This window comes from Ictalurus punctatus, chromosome 11, assembly GCF_001660625.3.
Source record: "Ictalurus punctatus breed USDA103 chromosome 11, Coco_2.0, whole genome shotgun sequence".
NCBI lineage: Eukaryota > Metazoa > Chordata > Actinopteri > Siluriformes > Ictaluridae > Ictalurus > Ictalurus punctatus.
In genome coordinates, this window is record NC_030426.2 from 2,018,495 (window position 1) to 2,040,030 (window position 21,536).

Here is a 21,536-nt window from a genome sequence, read left to right on the forward strand (position 1 = left end):
CTAGCCCTATGTGATTTTGACATGTGTGCAGACTGCCTTATGATCTCTGATAGTCAGAGGTGTCAGGATACATCTGTATTTACAGTCCCCTCTGAAAATATTTGAACAGCAAGGCCAATTCTTTTCTTTCTGCAATACATTGAAGACATCTTGTCTTGAGATCAAAAGTTGAGAAGATAGAGCAGAATTTCACCTTCCATTTCCGCATATTAACATTGATATGTGTTAAACAATTTAGAACATTTAGAATTTAGAACCCACCCATTTTTTTTTCAAGTGATCAATATTGGAACATGAGACTGACAGGTGTACCTTGCTGCCCAGGTATGCCCTATTAAATTGACTGTTTAAAGAATTAGTTATACCCTTGGTTTGAGCTGTGGGTTTCACCTGTGAAGACTGCATTTGTTGTTAAAAAAAGATAAACCAACATGAAGACCAAAGATCTGTCTATGGATGAAAAGCAAGCCATCTTGAAGCTGAGAAAAGAGGGAAAAATCTATCAGAAACATTGCACAAGCATTGGGTATAGCCAATACAACAATTTGGAATGCCCTGAAAAAAAAAGACCACTGATGTACTACCTAGACATGGAACAGGTTGGCCAAGGAAAACAACAACAGTTGATGGCAGAAACATTGTGAGTGCTGTGAATAAAAAAAAACTCCAAAACAACAGTTAGTGACATCACCAACAACCTCCACAGGGCAGAGGTGAATGTATCACAATCCAACATATGAAGAACACTTCAAGTGCAAAAATATAGAGGCCATACCACAAGATGCAAACCACTCATGAGCAGTAAGAATCAGAAGGCCAGTTTGGAATTTGCACAGAAATACAGAGATGAGCCACAAAAGTTCTGAAACCAAGATTAACCTCTACCAAAGTGAGGAGACAGAATGGATCTGCTCATGATCCAAAACAGAAGCTCATCAGTCAAACATGGTGAAGGTAGTGTCATGGCTTGGGCTTGCATGGCTACTTCTGGAACAGACTCACTAATTTTTATTGATTATTTAACTTATTATTATTTAACAGCAGAATGAATTCTGAAATTTACAGAAACAATCTGTCTGCAATTCATTTACTTCAATTTACTTTAAGATCTGTTCCTATACTTTTGCTCACCTATAAATTGGGTGGTCTGCCAGTACAGGTGCCAGGTTTTCAGTTGTTTAACACATCTAGATGTAAATATCAGTGGAAAAAAAGCAGACATCCTTTGACATCACTCTTTTGAAGCTCAAACCCAAATGTCTTTGATCTATAACACCAAACAAATGAATTAGCCTTGTCATTCAATAGTCCCAGAGAGGACTGTAGGTGACCATCTCTTGTGTGCCTCCACCAGAGAGTGGGCCATTGACCACAGTTAATCTTCTCACATACATCTCAAAGCTCGATCTGAGTGTGAACTCACAGAAGAGCTCCCTAACAGACAATTTATACTTATAGAGCTAGATTTAATGAGGCTGTGAGCCATCCTTATGCCATGGTCTGTGGCATGACCAGGATGTAAGCAGACCACTACATTCCGGCTCCTGGAATTGTTGACTGCAGCCACAGCAGTGGTTCCTTTGCACCTGCTGGAACTAAGGGACTTTCAGATATGATTCATCAGCCTCTGGCTGAATTCAAGGCTTGAGCAATAGAGACACATGTTTGTCAGTCCCTGGCTTTCTGGAGACATGAAGCCTTTCACACAAAAAGGTGTAGACGTAGGTTCCATCAGAGAGAGATGGTCATCATGGATGGGAAGCAGTGTGGTGTCACAGAGGCCCAGGGAGTATATGCACCTGCAATGTGAGATCAAAACACATCAACCTATAACAACTGAAGGTTGCCTCGAGGATCTTGCTACCTGGTCCCGAGACTCTGTCACATCCTGTTCCCTTTGGACAATGTAGTTACTGTAAAGTACATAAATCACCAGGGTGGAATGAGGTTGAAAAAAGCTTTCTTCCTCATATATTGAAGTTTCTCAATTATTACTCATTGGCTAGCCTCACTGAGAGCAATTTACCTACTGGGTTGGCATAAAGGTCCAGCTTTCGAAGCAGCACATATGCCAAGAGAGTGGAGCTTGGTGAACCTCTTTACCAATGCTAAGTCAACTATAGCCCAGGCTTAATAATGAGAAACACTATTTAGCTGTCTAAGCAAGTCACAAAAGGGTTAACTTTGATTTTCTTGTTATCTTTGATGGATTTGTAAGTGAGCAAATGGGTGAACTCTATGAGGCAGTGAACTGAGCAATCAGCTGCCAACTAGGCTCTGTTACAGTTACACCTCTAGGTTAGTGTCTCTGCACGTTCTTTTGGCGCTTGCACCTGAGCATACGAGGCTGCGTTATCCACTTGGTAAGACGAAAAACGACATGGAGTGAATTAAACAAGTTCTGTACTCATTATTGCTTATACTGACTATATCTTGTTGTAATATAGAGAGTAACAGAGAGCTGTGCCTGAATCCACTGTTGTCACGGAGCTAAAGGCAGTGAATTCTGCTAAAATGGTGAGTTGTTTACCTGGCGCTAGGCCTCTGAGTTCGCTAGCATTTATGCTAATGGGCGCTAATGGGTAAGCAATGCAAAGGTACTAATGGTGGATAGCTAATGTGAGCCTGCTGTATTCAAATGCTAATATGGTAATTAGCCACAATAGGCTAGCGGACTACTGGTCAATGCCTTGGAAAACAACTAATGATTTTGGTTGTGGGTTATAAAAAGACATGTTACTTTTCCCTACTGTTGCTAAATGGTTAGTTTGTTAAATAATGATGTTAAACGTTGTGAATTTAATTGTGTTTATTGGAGGTCAAAGAAGTACAATTTTTAGTGCATTCTTTCCACTGTTACTGGTGCAGAGGGGGATAAATAAGCACTAACACCTTAATGCCTCTGTTGTGGATAAAAATGACATGAAATAAACACGAGGGAGACTGAGTATGAGTAAAAATGTAATTTTATTGGTAATTCACAGGACGGGTGGGTGCGTAGTCTGGAGGAGAGTAAGAGGGGGAAGAAAATGGGGTGCGTCCTGGGGACATGGGGAAATCAGGGTGGGTGAAGTGAACGGACCACTGAGAGTCGGGCGGACTGGTGGGTGAGAAGAGAGACGGATGGTCGGGGCCCGGATCAGAGAAGACAACATCATCCTCGGATTGGAAGCTAGAGGGGGGTTCTGGTTCTGACTGTGTAGAGGCCAGGTATATTCTGTACCGAAGAAGAGGGGGGAACCCCGGATCTCTATTCTTAGGGGGGGTGCTGCGAAGATAGTTAAGTAGCATCATGATATCAGCCGTGAGATGCACAAGCTGGTAATGAGTGTCCAGATCCAGATCCAGATCCAGGTCCAGTAACGGAGAGAGAGGGGACTGACGACGGGCACCGGCACCTAGACATACAGAAGCGGTTTTAGTCAGAGTTGGATAGAGTGGTGAAACACTTTAAAGATCTTTATGGGTTGTTAGTCAAAAAGTCGAAAGAAGTGTACGAGCTGAGGAGTGCTAAAAACACACACACACACACTCGTACAGTCAAGGGCGGGCAAGTAGACACAACATACGCACACACTCTCTCTTCCTCATACACACACATGAATAACTTTAATAATATCTTATAGTAATAGAGAAACTCTAAAAAAAAACAACAGAATAGTAGGATATGCAGGACAGTAGAACTGTAATGATATTAAGAAGTTGGAAGTATAGTAAACCACTTTTCAAGTAGTATAAATATATATAAAATAAGAAATATAGTGCAAATATGAAAATAAATTATAAACGAGAAATAAAGGAAAAATAGAAAAATATAACTTACTCATGATTCAGATGGTGAAGATTCTCGTCTCGCAAGGAAAGCCTTAATTTTTAGAGAACCATGAAGAGAGCCAGTTATAAGGGTGGCTGGGTCAAACTGCCCCCCCCCCCCCTCGAGATAACGATAAGACCAAGGTCCCTCCCGGTTGTTTAGTCGTCTTGTCTACGTCATTTTAATTCCCTAGGTAATTGAGAATCCAGGTTTCTGACCCCCTAAGGTAAATGAGAATCCTGGTTTCTGATTCTCTGTGTAATTCAAAACTCTGGGTTTTTATTTTCTGGGTTATTAGAAATGCCTGGGTTCTGATTTTATGTGTAAATTAAAACCCCTGGTTTCAATTCTATGTGTAAGTGAAATAGGCCTTTTCTGGAACATAAGAGTAAGGTAAATGAGCTCTTTTTTAACGCTATTGGTAGTGAGATCATAGTCTTCTTGAAACATATGGGTTATCTAGTGTGTAAATACAGTATAAATACTGGAGCTTAAGCTCAGGGTATTGGGATCACTTTTGAGAATTCTCATCGGTGTGGATCTCGTGTGGTGGAATGGAACAATAAAGCTGGACCCTTGCTTCTTCTCACTCACGGCTGGTGTATTTTTTCTATCTCCAACTGGGCTCAGAGGTAGATGTGAGTATTGGCTTCTAAGTTGAGTTTTAAATGTTTTTGGGTAATAGGCTAAATTTGAGCCAACATTTGGCACCCCAGATGGGACATTCAAATGCTAATATGGTAATTAGCCACAATAGGCTAGCGGACTACTGGTTAATGCCTTGGAAAACAACTAATGATTTTGGTTGTGGGTTATAAAAAGACATGTTACTTTTCCCTACTGTTGCTAAATGGTTAGTTTGTTAAATAATGATGTTAAACGTTGTGAATTTAATTGTGTTTATTGGAGGTCAAAGAAGTACAATTTTTAGTGCATTCTTTCCACTGTTACCGGTGCAGAGGGGGATAAATAAGCACTAACACCTTAATGCCTCTAATTTAAAGTAATACAAGTTGATCGATGTTTACATGCAATTCATGCAGTTTTATTCTTCATACTGTTAACGTTACTAAGGTTTCATACAACTTGGGTTAGAAATGTGTGTTTTTATGAAGGATGTAGTTTGTGATGTAAATGTACTTTGGATACTGGAGAGAAATTCATATAGTTTTGATACCTGAGAAGAAACATAAGAGCTGTTGTACAACGAGAGAGAGATTTTGACATTGCATTATAGGTGAACTTAAGTATTATCTCATTTTATTTTATAGCAGCCTGTAGCAGTCCATTTATTCACTGAATGGTAATTGAGAGAAATGATCTGACCTTATTTATAGGTCAGGCTTTGGTAAAGAGTTGGAAACATCGTGCGGAGATCCTTTCCATGGAATGATACAGATCCCCATGTTCCAGGCGCTCTTCCAGAGATTCATAGATTCCCAGTCCGGGTGGCTGGGTGGCGAGCCAACCGTGTTTGTGACTCTGACTTTAGACGGATTGCCAGAATCATCTTCTTCATCTTCATGGTGGTAGGACAAACACTAACACGAACTAAAAAGGGCCCAACGTTGGTGACTGAACTCTTGTCAACAAAGGCAAGTGAAACTGAGGACGAACTAAGCTCAAGGGAATTTAAGAGGGGATTTATTTACGTGCGCACTTTATTATTTTAGTTTGTTATTTTTTTTCATAACTGTTTTGTATATATGTATGTACCAGCCCATGTGTGTTTAATACATTTTATGCAAATTGTCATTCTGGTGTGGTATTCTTTTTATTGACCTTCAATTCTCAGGCTCTTAACAATTTAGCATCTTCTGATTCTGGTCCAAATTCATATTACTGATAACCTCTAAGACTACTTTAGACTACTACACCTATGTACATTCTTACTACCTCGTAATAAGGGTTACATAAAGTGGCGAGCCAGCCAGGAGCCAGAGACATTGAATATCAATATTGAAAGAATATGCAAAATGGACTTCATACGGAAGTCAGGTGTTAAATTTCCGAATGCAGTGATCGTTAGTGGGGTAACCCAGGTAGCGGATCAGGATGAGCAAGTTGTTGACTTCCTTAAGAAGTATGGTTCCATCGGAAGAGCCCTTTCCGTTGATGATTCCAAATCCGAATTTTACCAAAACCTGATCATTGAGTTTTCGAGCAGATCCATGTGCTAAATACGGTGTAAAAGCATTAAGCAGTGTGTACACTACTCAGATTGGCAGTAATGTTACAAAAACATACCTAACGGAGTTAAAGGGCTTAGCCAAGCTAAGTGGCAAAGACTATGGGGAGGTGTTGAAAGAGATGATGTCTCAGATTGGTGAAGATATTGAAGCTATGAAACCCGTAGTTACAGAAGTCTCTCCTTCACATGTTGAGACCCCAGTTGTGACACTTCAACCTCATACCCCTGAAGATCAACAGCCCCTCGTCTCACTCTTGGATGCCCCTCTGGAAGGCAATTGCTTAAGTGCCACTGATTCAGTCCTGTTCACTAATGGAGGGAAAGCTCCGTCCCTTTCAGTGAGCGACATAAACCCAGCAGAAATACAGAAGGTGGTGGTTGAGCATATTGTAAGGAGGGAAGATGTTAGGCCACATCTGCAATCTCCAGTGAGACTTCGTTCCTTTTCTGGAAAGATTCCCGGACCCAGTAATGAAGCTGATTACGACACTTGACTCTCACACATCGAACTGCTTCTAAATGATCCCAGCATGTCCCATCTCCAGATCTCAAGACGAATTCTTGAATGTCTACTTTCGCCTGCAGCCGATATGGTCAAAGGGCTACGGCCTGAATCACCCCCCACCACTTACCTGCAGCTCTTGGACTCAGCCTTTGGTACGGTTGAGGATGGGGAGCTCTCAGGTATTCAAATGCTAATATGGTAATTAGCCACAATAGGCTAGCGGACTACTGGTCAATGCCTTGGAAAACAACTAATGATTTTGGTTGTGGGTTATAAAAAGACATGTTACTTTTCCCTACTGTTGCTAAATGGTTAGTTTGTTAAATAATGATGTTAAACGTTGTGAATTTAATTGTGTTTATTGGAGGTCAAAGAAGTACAATTTTTAGTGCATTCTTTCCACTGTTACCGGTGCAGAGGGAGATAAATAAGCACGCTAACACCTTAATGCCTCCTAATTTAAAGTAATACAAGTTGATCGATGTTTACATGCAATTCATGCAGTTTTATTCTTCATACTGTTAACGTTACTAAGGTTTCATGCAACTTGGGTTAGAAATGTGTGTTTTTATGAAGGATGTAGTTTGTGATGTAAATGTACTTTGGATACTGGAGAGAAATTCATATAGTTTTGATACCTGAGAAGAAACATAAGAGCTGTTGTACAACGAGAGAGAGATTTTGACATTGCATTATAGGTGAACTTAAGTATTATCTCATTTTATTTTATAGTAGCCTGTAGCAGTCCAGTTATTCACTGAATGGTAATTGAGAGAAATGATCTGGCCTTATTTATAGGTCAGGCTTTGGTAAAGAGTTGGAAACATCGTGCGGAGATCCTTTCCATGGAATGATACAGATCCCCATGTTCCAGGCGCTCTTCCAGAGATTCATAGATTCCCAGTCCGGGTGGCTGGGTGGCGAGCCAACCGTGTTTGTGACTCTGACTTTAGACGGATTGCCAGAATCATCTTCTTCATCTTCATGGTGGTAGGACAAACACTAACACGAACTAAAAAGGGCCCAATGTTGGTGACTGAACTCTTGTCAACAAAGGCAAGTGAAACTGAGGACGAGCTAAGCTCAAGGGAATTTAAGAGGGGATTTATTTACGTGCGCACTTTATTATTTTAGTTTGTTATTTTTTTCATAACTGTTTTGTATATATGTATGTACCAGCCCATGTGTGTTTAATACATTTTATGCAAATTGTCATTCTGGTGTGGTATTCTTTTTATTGACCTTCAATTCCCAGGCTCTTAACAATTTAGCAACTTCTGATTCTGGTCCAAATTCATACTACTGATAACCCCTAAGACTACTTTAGACTACTACACCTATGTACATTCTTACTACCTCGTAATAAGGGTTACACAACTCATTGTCAAGAGTGGTTCTTGTTGTGGATAAAGATGACATGAAATAAACACGAGGGAGATCTAGTATGAGTAATATGTAATTTTATTGAAAATTCACAGGACTGGTGGGTGTGTAATCCTGAGAAGAGTGGTAGGGGGAAGAAAATGCGGGGCGTCCTGGGGACATGGGATAGCCAGCAAGGGTGAAATAAGGAGAATACTGAGAGTACGGCGGACTGACAGGTGAGAAGAGGGAAGAATGGTCAGAGCCCAGATCAGAGAAGGCGATATCATCCTCAGACTGAAAGCTGGAGGGAGGGTCAGGCAGAGGGTCTGTTTGTGTAGAGGCGTCAGTACACACATTCGTGGAGTGGATTCTGTATTTGAGAGGGGGGGACCCCGCATTTCCATTTCCAGAGGGGTTGCTGCGAAGAACGTCAATTAGCACCATGATGTCAGCAGTGAGATGCGTGAGCTGATAGTGAGTGTTCAGATCCAAATCCAGCCCCTCCAGTAAAGGAGAGAAGGAAAAATGATGACAGGCATCTAGACACACAGAAGCGGTATTAGGTGGATATTGACAAATTGGATTCACACTTTAAGATCTTTAAGAGTAACACACTATGGTTTATTAGTCACAGAGAAATATAAGAGCTGAGGAGTGCAGGCTGAGAAACACACACACTCTCGTACTGTCAAGGGCGGGCGTGCAGACATAACACACCCAAAGGCCCCATCGCACACACATAACATTATGAGATAACAACATGAGACCAAGGTCTATCTAAATTGCTTTCTCTTTCTCCCACTTTCAATCCTAATGGTAGTCAGAAAGTCCTCTTTCAAAACATCATGGTAAATTTGATAAACCTCTTTAAAAACATCATGGTAAATTTGATAAGCCTTTTTTTAAACATCATGGTAATGTAGATGAGCTCTTTTTAACCCTATTGGTATTGATATCATAGTCTTTCTAAAATATATTGGTTATTTACTGTGTAAATACATTATAAATACTGGAGCTTGAGCTCCAGGTGTCAGATCACTTCTGAGAATTCTCATTGGTGTGGATCTTGTGAGGTGGAAATAAAATCTGGACTCTTGCTTCTTCTCACTCACGGCTGGTGTCTTTTTTTTCTCTCTCCAGCTGGGTTTACAGATGCGAGTATTTGCGTCTATATTGAATTTTAAGTGTCTTTGGGTAATAGGCTAAATTTGGGCCAGCATTCTTCCTAGTAGAGACAAAGAGCTCTCTGGGACAAGACACACTAGCCATGACTGGCCTTGTGGTCTACTGTATGTGCTCCCACATCCTTTGCTGCCCATGCTAAACAGAATTCATCAATTGAACCACAGAGTTTTACTTGTGGTGCCAGAATAGCCAGAGAGACCCTGGTTCCCACTGCTGCTCTCACTAGTGGCAATACCCTCCAGGGCAGCCTTGTCATAGATGAGTTGTGATACTCCTTGCCAGTGTGCACCACATTTGTGCTGTGAGTTTGGCCCATGACTGGCCTCATGGGCTAATGTATGTGGGGGTAGCTTGATAATTGTGAAATAACAATCCAGGAAAAGATTCTGAATGCTTGAGCCCCTAGTGTAAAGGCCTTTTATGCTCTCAAGTGGGAACGGTTCCAGAAATGGTGTGCACCCCAATAATTGTACCCAGTGCACTGCCCAGTGTCTGCAGTGGTAGTCTTTTTGCAAGCCCAGCTGGATAAATGCAAGTACCTGTGTATGCTGTAAGTATATGTGGTTGCAATTTTGGCTCACGTCAGCACACTAAATAGCACCTTTCTAGGAGCTCAAAACAGAATTTATGAAAGGAGATACAACCCCAATTCTGAAATAGTTGAAACAGTATGGAAAATGCATAAAAAACATACAAAAAAGTCATTTGAAATTCAACTCACCCTGTACTATATTGAAAACACATTTGCACATAATTTGATGTTTTACTTTGTGAATTTAATTTATTTTTGAAAATATACTCAATTCAAATCTTATGACTGCAACACACTCCAAAAACATTGGGACAGTCGACTGTTTACCACTATGTAACATCACTTTTTCTTTTAATAACATTTATTAAGCATTTGGGCACTGAAGACACCAGTTGGTTAAGTTTAGCAAGTGTAATTTTCCCCCGTTCATCCATTATGCATTTCTTTAGCTGCGCAATTGTACCGGGCCTTAATTGCCTTATTTTGTGCTTCATAATGCGCCACACATTCTCAATCAGAGACAGATTAGGACTGCAGGCAAGCCACTCTGTTTACGTGACCATACTCTTGTAATCTTGGCAGAATGTGGTTTGGCATTATACTGCTCTGGATGGCAGCATACAGTATGTTGCTCAAAAATGTGTACATATCTTTCCGCATTAATGATGCCCTCACAGATGTGCATGTTACCCATGCCATGGGCACTGACACACCCCCATAGCATGACAGACGTTGGCTTTTGGTTCTGATGCTGATAACAGCTAGGTCCTTTTCCTATTTGGCTCGAAGAACACAACAGTTGTCCAAAAATTATTTGAAATGTTGACTCATCGGACCATAAAACACGATTCCACTGTGTAACTGTCCATCTCAGATGAGACGAACCTAGAGAAGTCGGCAGCACATCTGGACAGTGTTGATGTATGGCTTCTGCTTTGCATAGTAAAGCCTTAACTTGAATCTGTGGATGCAGCGGCAAATGGTGTCGACTGAAAAAGGTTTACCAAAGTATTCCCGAGCCCATGTCAGGATATCCATTACAGACTCATGATGACAGTCATTAAGACAGTAATGTCTAAGGGATCAGAGATCACATGTATTCAGAAGTGGTTATCAGGCTTTGCCCTTTATGCACCAAGATTTGAGCAGATTCCTTGATTCTTTTAATTATATTGTGTACTGTAGAAGGTGAAATGCCCACAATCCTACCAATTTCTCTTTGGGGAATGTTGTTCCTGAAGTGTTGGATTATTTGCTGACACATCTGTTGTCAGATTGGCAAGCCTTGAACCATCCTTGCTCTTGAAGGCCTAAGCCTTTTTTGAAGACTCCTTATGTACTATGATTAGACGATTGCCTCACCTGTTTCACATCACCTTCTTATTTCAACTTGTCACATTGCTATTACTCCTGAATTTCCCCTGTCCAAACTTTTTTGGAATGTGTTGCATGCATCAATTTCAAACTATGTAGTTGATTAGGTATAACCTCAAATACCTTGTCTTTATCATTTTTTTTGTTTAAATACAAGTCAAAGTACATTTACATATATCACTCCTCTTTGTTTTTATTTGCATTTTTCCTACTGTCCCAACTTTTTCAGAATTTCTGAAGAGCCCAGTATGACATCTCCCCCTTCTATTGGAGTCCTTCTATTGCAAGACAATAGAACCCTACAGACAGCCATTTTGCTGGTGATCACCTTAGCACAAAGGGTGACAGAATTGCATGCTTTGGTGATAAATCTTGCCCTGCATGCACTGGTGACTGGATGACTCCAAAGTAACCTTATGGCTGAACCCAGGGTACCTGCCTAAGGTTATTTCACCCAAATTTATGAACTAGACAATTGACCTTGCAGCATTCTACACATGGCAATCTGGAGAATCTTTCCTAATGTATTTATTATGCACCTTACAGTACTATTTGAACTGCACAGCAGCTATTAATTCATCAGACCAATTTATTAATTTATCGTGGTGTATAGTGAGAATCGGCCTTGCTGTTCCAATACTTTCAGAGGGAAATGTATACTGCAACTATTATTTGTAAAAAGCTAATAGGCTTTCATTACTTCCTTAGCCTTGAGTCAGATTTCCATCGCTAGCATTACTAGCCCTATATTTAGATACAGTACTCACTCAACTTCTTGTAAGTGGAAATTCATCTCTATGAGCTCTAGGGAATTGGCAGTAGACATGGATTTTCTCCAGCCCCCCCTGCCCCTTATCTGATAAGTGCCCAGATGGTAAATGGCACTGCACTGATATAGCACTTTTTTAACCTTAGCGGTTCAAAGCGCTTTTCTCATTCACCCATTCAAACACACACTCACACCTACCATGCAAGGTGCTAGCTTGCCATTGGGAGCAACTTAGGGTTCAGTGTCTTGCTCAAGGACACTTCGGCATGTGAAGTCATGTGGACTGGGAATCCAATCGCCAACCCTACGATTAGTGGACAAACAGCTCTACCAACTGAGCCACAGCTGCTATATGAGCTGCAAACGGAAGTTCTACAGGCTGATTTCAGCTCCTCTGCAGCATCTAGGAGAAATCTGGCTCTGCCCCTGCCCCTGCCAGTTCTCATGGGCTTACAGTATGGTAGTCTCAAAGTTACATAGCTGTCACAGCCACCCTGAAAATAGCTGTGGCTTGAGTAGGGTTGCCCACAACACTGAATGCACTGTTCTGGAACAGCCCCTTTAATTTGCTAAGCCACCTTACAAGGCCTACTGACAGATTTCATATGGGGATTTAGATAGCTCACCTGTACCTTATGACATGTGCTCTGGCTAATGTGATGAACAAGCAGGTTGGTTTCAGTCATATGCCTGCCATTGACGCTTGTGTCACAGTGCTGGTTGTTGTGGATAAAAAATGTCATAAAATAAACATAAGGGAGAAGAAGGAAAAACGGGCACCTTGACACGTAGAAGCGGGATTAGGCGGACATTGACAGATTGGAATTACGAGCAATTTAAGATCAGTAATAGTCAAAAAAGTCAAAAAGAAGTGTACGAGCTAAGGAGTGCTAAAAACACACACACACACACACACACACACACACACTCGTACAGTCAAGGGCGGGCAAGTAGACACAACAAGTAGTATAAGTAGTATAAATATATATAAAATAAGAAATATAGTGCAAATATGAAAATAAATTATAAATGAGAAGTACGGGGAAAAAAGGAAAATATAACTTACTCATGATTCAGATGGTGAAGATTCTCATCTCGCAAGGAAAGCCTTAATTTTTAGAGAACCATGAAGAAAGCCAGTTATAAGGGTGGCTGCCCCCCCCCTCGAGATAACGATAAGACCAAGGTCCCTCCCGGTTGTTTAGTCGTCTTGCTTACGTCATTTTTATTACCTAGGGAAATGGGAATCTTGGTTTTTGAAAACCTAGGTAAGGGAGAACCCTGGTTTTTGAAGACCTAGGTAAAAGAGAACCCTGGTTTTTGAAAACCTAGGTAAATAGAAACACTGGGTTTTTGTTTCCTGGGTTGTTGGAAATGCCTGAGTTCTGATTTTATGTGTAAAGTAAAACCCCTGGTTTCAATTCTATGGGTAAGTGAAATAGGCCTTTTCTGGAAACCTATGGGTTATCTAGTGTGTAAATACAGTATAAATACTGGAGCTTAAGCTCAGGGTATGGGGGATCACTTCTGAGAATTCTCATCGGTGTGGATCTCGTGTGGTGGAATGAAACAATAAAGCTGGACCCTTGCTTCTTCTCACTCACGGCTGGTGTATTTTTTCTATCTCCAACTGGTCTCAGAGGTAGATGTGAGTATTGGCTTCTAAGTTGAATTTTAAATGTTTTTGGGTAATAGGCTAAATTCGAGCCAACATGGTGGTCTCACCAAACAAAGACCTAAGGACATACAACCGTTTCAATCAAAATTATTCAATCCCCATTGCAAGTCAGGTTTATTGTCAAAATTTACAGACTTCCAGCTTATAATGACTTTCATTCTAGTCATTATAAGTTGCATTTTCAGTTGAATTTGGGGAAACCACTTGAAGCATTCATTGTTGAAACTATTTCAAATGCTTTTGTTTGATTTGTTCATTGCAAACAGCTGAAAGTCTGCCAATTTTGTCAATAAACCTGATTTGCAATGGGGGTTGAATAATTTTGATTGCAACTGTAATTAGACTATATCTCATTATTCTGCAGTTTCTATATATCACAGAATGTTAGTGGAGGCAGATGCAAATGCAGACAATTTATTAAGTAAAGTACAAAACAATCAAAGACATGAAGACAAGAACCATAAACATGAACTGTGGATATGAACTGTTGACGCATGAAGGTAAATGACAACTATAACAAAAGCTTGCCAACGAGACATTGAAAAAGTAGAACTTAGAACTTAGAGTGGTGCAAATCAAAATGAAATAGGAAACGGGTGTGAGTGGTTAGTGAAACGTGACATACCGAGGCTGATGGGTAGTGTAGTTCTGTGTCCCTTTGGTGCTAACATGACCTACCACACCCACACCCCCTTAATGCGTGGCTCCTGAAGCATGAAACAGTCAAGAGGGGGGTTCTGGATAGTCACGTGCGATGTCTCTTAGCTGATAAGGGCCCTTAGGCCAACAAGGTTCTTTGGGAGTGATACCCTTAGCATAGGTGATAGGAGAAGCGACGTCATCCACAAGGCAGTGAGGCAGAGTTATCTCTTCCACATAGCTAAGGGATGGCACAATGTCCAAGGTGGAGCACAAAGCGGAGCGTTGGTCACCACAAAGCCAGTGGGAGGAGCAAAGTCCCAGGCAGAGCCAGAGGTGGGGAGTAACATTGTCTGCAACGCAAGGGGGGGACTGACATACACCAAGAAGCATGAGGAAGGAGTAATGTCCTCAGTGGAGTAATGCAGCGGAGTGATGTCCTCAGTGGAGCAAGGAGGCAGAGCGACATCCTCAGTGGAGTAGGAAGACGGTGCGACGTCCAAAGTGGAGCCGGGTGCCGTAGCAACATCTAAGGTGGAGCAGGAAGACAGAGTCATGCCCATGGCAAGGCCACGATCTGTAATGGGACCCTACCCTTTCCCTTTTGCTCCATATCATGTGGTTCTAGACCAGGAGGGCTTCTTGGATGCTGAAAAACTCTGCTGCATTAATGGTAAGTCAAGAGTTCTGTTACAACTGGGAGGTAAAGGCAGATGCAAATGCAGACATTTTATTAAGTAAAGTGCAAACAAAATCAAAGACCTGAAAACAAGAACCATAATGGCTGATGGGTGGTGTAGTTCTGTCCTACCATGACAATATGCATACTGCCAAAATATAGCATAAGGGCTAATTTTTCTATTTATTTATTTTTTTCTTTCAATTTGCTAAGTGATGTTTGAGGTATTACTGCTTGATATTACAGTCTCCTATCCAAATGTGAACAGACATAAAAAGCCCACATACATTTTACATTTCTTTATAGGAACTATGTTCAGTTTCCGTTGAAGTTATTTTGGTTAGATTATTAAATTTATTTATTCTTTATTGCTTTTACACAGCACATACTCAGCATGACAAAAATATCTTAATATCTTGCTCATACTTTACTTTCTTTTGCACATCAAAACCCTGCATTGCAGCTCCTTTCAGTGTCAGCACAGGCAGATGCTTAATGGCTTGGGTATTGTATTACAGATATCCCACCTTATATACCCCACCAACACATCTCACAGCTCAAGTTACGGTAAGTTTATTCTGAAGGAAAGCATATTAATGGTAATGCAAGCTTTGATCCTGGAACAATCTCACACTCTAGTGCATTTCTTTGTCTCCTCACTCTTAGGTTGCTTACTTGCCTGCAGATGGAATTTTGTTGAAAGGCTGGGATCTAGGGGGGTGGGGGTGTTTTATTTTTTCCTTACAAGTAGCTGTTGATTAGTCATTCATTATATAAACACTTAAATGTTGTTGCAGTTTTTATATAAAAATACATTTTATATTAGCAAATTTCCCAGATTTAAGATACAGAGCTACTTATTCACAAATGTGACTATAAATTAATAAAAAATATATTGTATATATACTTATGTAATAAATAAAATGCAAATATCTTGCATCTACATTACCCAGTTTTCAGTGATATGTTTTATGCAGCTGATAAAATTTTAAAACAATCAGTTTTAAATTTGAATATTTAAAATAATTAACTATAATTATTAACGATATTATCCACACTGCATTGGCTCCCAGTAAAATCTCGCATTAATTATAAAATACTCTTATTAACCTATAAAGCACTAAACGGTCTCGCGCCACAATATCTAAGCGACCTTTTGGTTTTATATGATCCGCCACGCCTACTTAGATCAAAAGATGCAGGCTATCTGACGGTACCTCGAATAGTGAAGGCTACAGCAGGGGGAAGAGCTTTCTCTTATAGGGCCCCACAGTTATGGAACAGTCTTCCTATTAGTGTTCGGGACTCAGACACAGTCTCAGTGTTTAAGTCTAAGCTTAAAACGTATTTGTTTACTCAAGCCTACCCTGACTAGTTTCTGTTCTACTTTCTCCCTCTCTCCTTTCGCCGAGCCCCACACGAATTTATGGAGATACTAGAGATCCTGATCCTTTCAGCCTCTGGATGGAGCTCAAATCTTCTTTAATTCCAGACTGCTGGGACTACGGCTGCTCTTAACACCATACAGACTTCATATAAATCCATAATGAACTTTTTCACAATATCTGTTGTTACCCAGATGAGGATGGGTTCCCTTCTGAGTCGGGTTCCTCTCAAGGTTTCTTCCTCTTAAAACATCTTAGGGAGTTTTTCCTTGCCACCGTCGCCACTCAGTGGCTTGCTCAGTTGGGATAAATTCACACCTTTAATATCTGTATACCGTGTTGATATTTCTGTAAAGCTGCTTTGAGACAATGTCTATTGTAAAAAGCGCTATACAAATAAAATTGAATTGAATTGAATTGAATTGAATAATTATCATCTATGTTTGTGTCTGCATACAAGAAATTCCTTTCGTGACTACATTGTGTCACAGTCAGAAGTAAAAGTCTACACAAAAAGCACTACATTCTTAAATAGCAGGATGTAGTCCATAAATATTAGCAAATCCCTTTCAGTAATTGATTTAAGTAACTAAGTAACTGCCCCTTAAGTGCCCTTAAATAAATGTGTGTATCTATCTATCTATCTATCTCTCTCTCTCTCTCTCTCTCTCTATATATATATATATATATATATATATACACACACACACACACAGTATTTGTAAATATTTGATTATATCTTTTAATGTGACAACACTGAAGTTATGACACTTTGCTACAATGTAAAGTAGTGAGTGTACAGCTTGTATAACAGTGTAAATTTGCCGTCCCCTCAAAATAACTCAACACACAGCCATTAATGTCTAAACCGTTAGCAACAAAAGTGAGTACACTCCTAAGTGAAAATATCCAAATTGGGCCCAATTAGCCATTTTCCCTCCCTGGTGTCATGTGACTTGGTAGTGTTACAACAGGTGTGAATGGGGAGCAGATGTGTTAAATTTGGTGTCATCCCTCTCACACTGAATCATACTGGTCATTGGAAGTTCAACATGGCAAAGAACTCTCTGAAAAAAAGAATTGTTGCTCTACATAAAGATGGCCTAGGCTATAAGAAGATTGCCAAGACCCTGACACTGAGCTGCAGCATGGTGTCCAAGACCATACAGTGGTTTAACACGACAGGTTCCACTCAGAACAGGCCTCGCCATGGTCGACCAAAGAAGTTGAGTGCCGTGCTCAGCGTCATATCCAGAGGTTGTCTTTGGGAAATAGACGTATGAGTGCTGCCAGCATTGCTGCAGAGGTTGAAGGGGTGGGGGGTCAGCCTGTCAGTGCTCAGACCATACACCGCACACTGCATCAAATTGGTCTGCATGGCTGTTGTCCCAGAAGGAAGCCTCTTTTAAAGATGATGCACAAGAAAGCCTGCAAACAGTTTGTTGAAGACGAGCAGACAAAGGATATGGATTACTGGAACCATGTCCTGTGGTCTGATGAGACCAAGATAAACTTATTTGGTTCAGATGGTGTCAAGCGTGTGTGGCAGCAGCCAGGTGAGCAGTACAAAGACAAGTGTGTCTTGCCTACAGTCAAGCATAGTGGTGGGAGTGTCATGGTCTGGGGCTTCATGAGTGATGCCGGCGCTGGGGAGCTGCAGTTCATTGAGGAAACCAACAGTTCATTGAGGGAACTTGGGCAGTATTCCAGCATGATAACAACCCCTGCCTTGCTAAAGAAGCTGAGGGTGAAGGTGATGGACTGGCCAAGCATGTCTCCAGACCTAAACCCCATTGAGCATCTGTGGGGTATCCTCAAACGGAAGGTGGAGGAGCACAAGGTCTTTAACATCCACCAGCTCCGTGATGTCATCATGGAGGAGTGGAAGAGGACTCCAGTGGCAACCTGTGAAGCTCTGGTGAACTCCATGCCCAGGAGGGTTAAGGCAGTGCTGGAAAATAATGGTGGCCACACAAAATATTGACACTTTGGGCCCAGTTTGGACAATTTCACCTAGGGGTGTACTCACTTTTGTTGCCAGCATTTTAGACATTAATGGCTGTGTGTTGAGTTATTTTGAGGGCACAGCAAATTTACACTGTTACACAAGCTGTACACTCACTACTTTACATTGTAGCAAAGTGTCATTTCTTCAGTGTTGTCACATGAAAAGATATAATCAAATATTTTCAAAAATGTGAGGGGTGAGATACTTTTGTGAGATTGTGTGTGTGTGTGTGTGTGTGTGTGTGTATATATATGTGTATATATATATATATATATATATATATATATATATATATATAATACAATTGCAAATCAATTTACAGACTTTCATCTGTCTGCAATGACCAAATTAAACAAAAGCAAATTAAATAGTTTAACACAACGAATGCTTCAAATGGTTTCCCCAAATTCAACTGAAAATGCAACTTCTACTAATATTGGCACCCTTGGTAAATATGAGTGTCACGTCTCAAAGGTAGATGCAGAAGCAATCGCAAATTTTCAACATTTTATTATATAAACCAACCAAAACATAGAAGATACTTAGATTGATGCAAAACACTGTGGTACAGACTACACATAAACTAACAGAACCAAAACACGGTAACATGGACAATGGTAGCCTAAGACAAACGTAAGACCGGGAAGCAGTGCAAACAATGGCTATATATAAGTGTGCTCGTTAACAGAGCCGTGATTCAGGTGCAGGTGGTCATGTGACATATTGTAATTCAGTTATGAATTACAATTATGAATTACAAATTAAAGCGGGCTGATGAAGTACATGATGTATCGTAACAAAACGTCCAGGTCCTCTGGCAAAAAAAATAGCCCCAAAACAATATAGAGCCACCACCATATTTAACCACGGGCATGAGGTACTTTTCCATATGGTACCTCTCTGTGTGCACCAAAACAACCTTTGGTGTTTATTGCCAAAAAGCTCTATTTTGGTTTCATCTGACCATAGAACCTGATCCCATTTGAAGTTCCAGTAGCCTCTGGAAAATTGAAGATGCTTGAGTTTGTTTTTGGATGAGAGGCTTTTTTCTTGAAATCCTTCTAAAAAAATTTGTGGTGATGTAGGTGACTTCAGATTGTAGTTTTAGAGACTTTCTGACCCCAAGACGCAACTAACTTCTGCAATTCTCTAGCTGTGATCCTTGGAGATTTTTTGGCCACGTGAACCATCCTCTTCACCGTGCATTGAGACAATAAACGGTTTGCATTTATATAGGACTTTTTTAACCTTAGGTTCTATAAAGCACTTTACACTGGTTCTCATTCACCCATTCTCTCTCTCACACACACACACACACACACACACACACACACACACACACACACACATACCAATGGTAGCAGAGCTGGCATGCAAGGTGCTAGCTTGCCATTGGGAGCAACTTGTCTTGCCCAAGGACATTTCAGCATGTGGAGTCATGTGGGCCGGGAATTGAACCGCCAACTCTACGATTAGTAGACAACCCGCTCTACCACCTGAGGCACAGCCAACTAAATGCAGAAGCTTTCCACAATACAGACACACATCCAATTTCCGTTGATTCATAACATTTCCAGTTGACTGAAACTTCTTAATTATTGCCCTGATGGTAGAAATGCTTTCTTATAGCCGCTTCCTATTTTGTGAAGCTCAACAACCTTTTGCCACACATCATAGTTATATTCCTTGGTCATACCCATTGTTATGAATGACTAAGAGAATTTGGCCTATGTGTTAACTCATATTTATACCTCTGTGAAACAGGAAGTCATGGTTGAACAATTTCCTGTTCTTAGTCACCCAGGTGTATTAAAAAGTAAAATATCAATGGGAATATACAAAAATATATTTTTTCTCATATGAATTCATAGGGGTGCCAATAATTGTTGCACACCTATATTTAACAAAGATTTGGATAAACCGATGTTTTATAAACCGATGTTCTTTTGGATAAACCGATGTTGTGTTTGCAATTGTTTGATATCCATGAGAGCAGAGTATGTTTGTGAATTTTTTGAACAAAAGATCAGAATGTTCAAAATTTAACATTCAAATGTTAAAGACAATTTTTCACATCTTTCTGTGCTCATATTTACCAAGGGTGCCAATATTAGTAGAGGGTACTGTATGCTTCATATATGTCAGAACACACAATGCATCACAGCTTGCTGCATATGGGGCTGCGTAGCTGCAGAGTGCTCATGCTGACCCCTTTCCACTGCCGAAGGCAAGCGAGCATCAGAAATGGTCCATGGATCAATGGAAGAAGGTGGCCCTGTCTGATGAATCGCGTTTTCAAGAGGACCCCAGGATGCACTATTCGAAGATGGCAAGCCGACAGAGGCATTGTGATGCTCTGGGCAATGTTCTGCTGGGAATACTTGGGTTCTGGATTTCATGGGGATGTTACTTTGACACATATCACATTAAACATTGTTGTAGACCAAGTACACCCCTTCATGGCAACAGTATTGCCTAATGGCAGTGGTGTCTTTCAGCAGGATGTGCCTTGCCACACTACAAAAAAATGTAATGAATGGTTTGACAAATATGACAAAGAGTTCAGGGTGTTGACTTGGCCTCCAAATTCCCCAGATCTCAATCCGACCGAGTATCTGTGGGATGTTCTGGACAAACAGGCCCAGTCCATAGAAACCCTACCTGGTAACTTACAGGATTTAGAATCTGCTGCTAACATCTTGGTGCCAGATACCACAGCACTCCTTCAGAGGTCTTGTGGAGCCCATGCCTTGATGGGTCTGAGCTGTTTTGGTCGTACAAAGGAGCCCTACACAATATTAGGCAGGTGGTTATAATGTTGTTGATGATTGGTGTAGGTTACAGATAAAACAACTAACAACAATTTTCATTACAAAATCTCTGTAATGTTTTACCTGTAAACCAACTTGCTGCTCATAGTCATTTCTCTGTTTAAAAAAAAAACAAAAAACTTTTGCAGTACATTATGTTCCCTCAACTATTAAGAATACACAGTAAGAATACACAAAAATAATGAGTCACAAAGTATTGTTAGAACAAATTCTGTCTTCAAACATTTGGTGCATTTAAAAAATGGCTTGCTTTTCTCACATAGAGAGTTTTCTGGTCTTCATGTTTTATCCTTTTTAAAAACAAATGCAGTCTACACAGGCAAACTTATAGCTCAAACCAAGAGTAGATAATCAGAGCTATTAATTGTTTAAATAATAAGTTTAAACAATCACTTTAAACAGGGCACATATGGGCAGCAAGACATACCTATCAGTCATGTTTCAATATTTTTTGATCACTTGAACAAATGGGTGGATTCAAACAAAAGGTGCCATGTTTTAAATTGTTTAACACATCTAGATGTAACTATCAGGATATGAAAGGTAAAATTCTGATCCATCATCGCATATTCATCATTTGA

General features: G+C 40.4%; 1 long non-coding RNA gene across 1 annotated transcript; it reads left to right on the forward strand.

The window, feature by feature from the left end:
* Positions 1 to 2,217: 2,217 nt before the first annotated feature.
* Positions 2,218 to 5,746, forward strand: LOC108271573 (uncharacterized). Its single transcript, XR_008397209.1, has 3 exons — positions 2,218 to 2,363; positions 2,448 to 2,517; positions 5,152 to 5,746. It is a non-coding gene; the product is annotated as an uncharacterized LOC108271573 (long non-coding RNA).
* Positions 5,747 to 21,536: the final 15,790 nt, after the last annotated feature.